Source organism: Sinocyclocheilus rhinocerous, unplaced genomic scaffold (assembly GCF_001515625.1).
Source record: "Sinocyclocheilus rhinocerous isolate Xijiao unplaced genomic scaffold, SAMN03320098_v1.1 scaffold4542, whole genome shotgun sequence".
Classification (NCBI taxonomy): Eukaryota; Metazoa; Chordata; class Actinopteri; order Cypriniformes; family Cyprinidae; genus Sinocyclocheilus; species Sinocyclocheilus rhinocerous.
Genome location: NW_015629535.1, coordinates 45,879 through 51,134, shown reverse-complemented (window position 1 = coordinate 51,134; position 5,256 = coordinate 45,879).

Below are 5,256 nucleotides of genomic sequence, written 5' to 3'. Positions count from 1 at the left end.
AAAAAAAAAAAAAAACCTACCACATACAACTTTAATAAAAGATTAAACAATGTTTTGACTGCAGTCTATTTAAATAAAGAGAAGTGATAGCAAATGGATTGAAAACTTTATAATATCCACAAGAACAATTTATTTTCAGTGAACACAAATAGACTGTCGGTTTAAATGCAATAGAACAAAAATCCAAGCATACTTCGCAGTAAATTAAACGTTAAACACAAATGAAGTGGACACAGTAATATAACAAATTAAATGGCATTTAACAAATCTTATTCATCGCAGTTCACAAAAGAAAAAGCCATTCTATTGGTTTTGGGGAGTGGCTGGGATAACATCTGTATAAAGATGGTCAGGAGAAGAAAGTCTTGCTGCACTTGTAGTTGGGGACTCGTTTTCAGCAGTAAACTCATCATGTAGTAGACATTCATGATCTTCTATATCTGAATGTATAGTTGGTGTGGGTGGTGAGACAGTGATCATTGGGATGGGTGCTTGCATTCTTGACGGAGAGGCTGGTGCATAAGTGAGCTGCATGACATGGTCGTGGTGAACGGTAAAATTTATTGTTGGGAAGTCCAAGAGGGAGTCTGTGATAGTGTCTGTTGTGGCGGTGTAGGGAATCTGCACAGCTGACTTAATTACTTCGTTTTCAACATTTACTACTTTAATCTCATTGCTTGTGCTTCTAATTGTCAGTCTGGCAGATGTATGCATTGAAATTACACTGGATTTGTAGTGCGTGTCACATCTGGCACAAATTACCCTAGTGCATGACAGGGGCATATTTGTGAGACGGTGTTTGAATGGACAAAGGGGAATAACTTTGACTTTTGCGCCAATTACATCCGCTGTAATGTGGTCTGACTGGGTTGTTTCTATGGAACATGTGGTGTTTGAGGAGTCTACTCTGGAAACTTGGGTGTCTTTTGTGGTTGAAAGGTATTTTTTTACCCTGGAATGTTCTGAATGAGACATTGGTCAACTCATACCAGGATCCGACTTCAACATTATGTTCCAGTCCCCACATTGTTACCTCGATGGCTCCGGTTTGGTCTGCAAAGATGTAGATTTTTTTTTTCCAGGAGTGTCGTTTGGAAGGATATTGTGCCCTTCGCTCTGCAATTCAATAGCTTTCGCTGTGATGTTTACCTGAAAGAAAAAAATATATAGTTTTGCAAAATCATTTGACTGTAAGCTTGTGATGTGCACTATAGACTGAATTACATTGTTAAAGTCAGATGTACTACATAAAGAGGTCTTTCAAAACAGTAAACTTATAAAGACAACAGGAGTGCTGGACATACACTATAAATAAAGTTACTTGCAAAAACTTTACATGGGATCAGTTTTACAAGATAAAAATATAATTATAAGTTTAACAGTGTTTGAATAACACTCACTCATTGATATTCCAACTGCATTTCAAGAACCTGCGAGAGAGTCACCTTCTGCAGGGCGCTGAATATGGTCGTGTTATAGGCATATTCCACTGATGGCAAACAGTTGATTTGCGACTGGTTAGTGTACAAGATGGCCTTTTCACCGTATTCGCGTCGTGCAGGCTGCAAAACTACATTTTGGAGCTGTACGGGACATCTGAAATATAACAGTTACACAAGATAAACAGAACAATTATTGTTTCCTGATTGGTGTTCAAAAATAAACGGTTAAGCACATTGGACTTACTGACAAATAAAGAAAAGACTTCACCTGTCTTTCTCCAGAGTCTGAAAATGACTATCAAGTTTGAAAACCATTAACTTGGAAATCTTATGTCTCTCCTGGAAAACACCTTCAAAGTATGGCCGTTTATTGCCTTTCCGCAGTGGAGTGACACTATGTATATAGCCGGTGACGCATTGATTTAGGATTTCCTTTGAACCTGCCATTTCTACATAAAAATAGAAGTTGATGTAAATATATTGCAAGTCTAACTCAGAAAACAAATGTATTAAAACCGGTTTACATGTTATACCATTATGCTCCAACAAAAAGAAGAAAATACTCAGAGTAAAATAAATAAACTTACCACATTCACTTCGATGAAATTTACACCTGACAAGCAAAGAATCCACACTTCACAAAAGACTTAGTCAATTGAAGTAGCATATTTATATGGTTGTCTGTTGCTTAATTGGTGGTTAATGATTAATTGACAAAAGGTGTAAATTATTGAAGTCAATTGTCAATTACATTCAAATTAACTAACAACCTCTTAATAATCCATTAAATACACTACTTCAATTGGCTCGTTTTTTTCATTGTAGGTTTAATGCTTATCAACTGTGAATTCATGTTTGAGAAAAGTCTGAGGAATGTTTTTTGTTGGAGCATAACTGTGTAAGACATTGGTCTCAATCTTAATTTCTGGAGGTTCACAGCTCTGCACAGTTTAGGTCCAACCCTAATCAAATGCACCTGAGCCAGCTAATCAAGGTGCTCAGGATTACTAGAAACTTTCAAGCAGGTGTGATTTGGAATTGGTTGAAGGTAAACTACCCACACTTGCAGGCTTTGCACTTGATCACTTGACTACTTGTATGATGTATTTCCTGTATTTGGTCCAAGTGTTCAAGGGAACATGAAGACCACAAGTGTGTGTCGAACTTTTCATTACCTCATGGGACACATGTATAGTGTTGTAAAAATGCATGTGTTTACATAGCTTAATTTTAATCTTAATTTTTAATTTTAAAATGAACTTCTAAATGTCTGTTCAGTCGTATCTATAACATGACATAATTTTAATTTGTCGTGCTTCTAATTAAGTGGTAAAGTAGTTGCAAATGTTGTACAAAACGAATATCACCACTACTCATCTTTGCACCAGTAAAATGTAAAAACAGTTTTTCTACCAAATTATGTAATATATAATTATTATATATTTCACATACATTGGAAAGGTTTCCATGACCTCTCGTGAGATATATATATATATATATATATATATTTGGATGGCTTGTATTATATTTAGCCTATGTACAGTATATTTAGATATGTGCCAACCAAAGGAGGATGGTTTGCTCTTGCTGAGTCTGGTTTCTCCCAAGGCTTCTCCCTATACCCCTCTGCTGATCATGCTCCATTTGACTAATTTAGGGAGTTTTTCCTCGTCACTGTCGACTTCTGGCCTGATCAATTGGGTGTTAAGGTACAATGTTTTCAATGTAAACTGAGTAAAGTCTTTGTAAAGACTTTAATAAATAGATGATTGATTCAAATGTACTTTTGTCCTTAGTGCCATACACTACTTTTTACTCGATCAATGTTTTATGTTGAATTGATTGATTAGAAATTCAATGTAGTATTAGAGTTTTGTTCCGCACACAATGTGTTTCTTAAAAAAAAAATAAAAAAAAGGAATACTTATCACACTGTTCCACATAGAGGATACATGATAATGGACAAAATAACACTTAAAAATAATTAATTTAACATGCTATTATTAAAAATTGTCTATTTTTTATTTTATTTTTGATATTCTTGCATTTAGCTACTCAAGTTATCTAAATGTACATCTTTATCTTTGCATTCAGTTTATTTGTCGATGTACCATCAAACCTGGAATTGGGGAAATTTGTGAAAATATTCATATTTAGTGTACAGAACATAATCGAAACATTCTGTACGACTTAAATTGTGATCAGATTTCAGTTTCTTGTGTAAAATTGAAAGTTCAACTAAAAGCAGTTTTAAAATATTGTTATTCCACTGATACTCACCATGGAACAGACAAAAATGAAATGACTTGCTAAAGTGTACAATGGCAGTAGTTGGCCAACTCAGTACACATTGGGATCTTTGTTTAAAACTGTCAATTTAACAACAAAAATAATAAAAAAGCATTTACTTACATAAAAAAGTTCCTGTATTGCTAAACAGCTGAAAACACTTTTCATGTTTTATTATAATGTCACCCCACACAAGAATCAAACCTGTGATAGCACAATTCTTATCACACTGTGCCACATAGGGTACACAGTCACTATAATGTTGAAGATATGTTTTAATATAAAAAAACACAGAGGAGCAAGCACTAACTTGCATGCTAACCAATAATCTTCATGCAGTGTAGTGCATAGCAAGAAGAGCAAATACAGCAGAAATATAATGTACATTAAAAAACAGATAGGTTCAGAAGTAGAAAAGTTAAAAAATGAACAGAACTGAGAGTTCTGAGAATGACCAAAAACATTTCTGATTCAATACACATAGAAAACCGAACTTCTGGAGCAGAAGCAACATTCATTCCACTTCTGACCACAGCACCTCTTGCAATCTGTGTATGTGCTACCCTGGATTCAAACCCATGACCTTAACGGTTCGGAACCAGCAACTTAGCAGAGTGCGCCACTCAGTCGATGCACATTCAATGGGCTGCAGAGGAGAGGTTAAGGTGTGTAATACTTTTTAAACTAAATAAGTAAATAAATCAAGAAGAAGAAAGATTAGTGCAATGCTTAATGGGGTTATTAATTTGATGAGAAATTACACAACATTTCACAGACACTTTTGCAAAGTTAAATTGAGGGGGAATCGAATTCCAGATTTTCCGATCAAGTGTTTGCAGTTCATCACTGTGTGCCACATACAAGATGCACATGTGTCTGAGTGCCAAAACAGCCTAAAAGGTGAGAATGTTCACAAACGTATTAGTGCTCATGCTAGCCAATTAATCAAGCAGCACCTGATCTTAATTTCCAGTATATGAGAGAGAGAGCTGGGCAACTTGGTTCTTCTGTTTTCCTACAGCAGGTAAGTTTGTTTTAGAAGTGTTTGTGTATTGCTTATTACTTGTTGGTTTTGATTGTGGATATTTTGTTGAAATATTTAAGAACATGTTCATTTTGTTTGTTGTTTGTAATGACCATGTGGTCAAAATGGCTATTTATTTGAAGTAATTTCTAATTACACTCATTAGATACAGTTTTCTCATTATGCTAGTGTATTGTTTGATATGTAATTCTAGAACTTATTTGAAGGTAATTGAATGTTTAATGTTAGGAATTTTTTTGTGTGTTTCCGGTAAACTAATGCACAAGAATTGATCACTTCTGATTCAGATTGTTTGCGTATTATATGAACTCAAGTAATTCACTGTTAGTACTCTCCATTATATTTTCTTGAAATTTAAATCTGGTTAATTGATAAAAAGATTATTGAATGGGTTGTATTTAGCTGTGAAGTTTTTTTTGTTTTTTGAATTCGTGAAATGTTTAATTTAAATATATTGGTTATGTATACTTAACACTACTT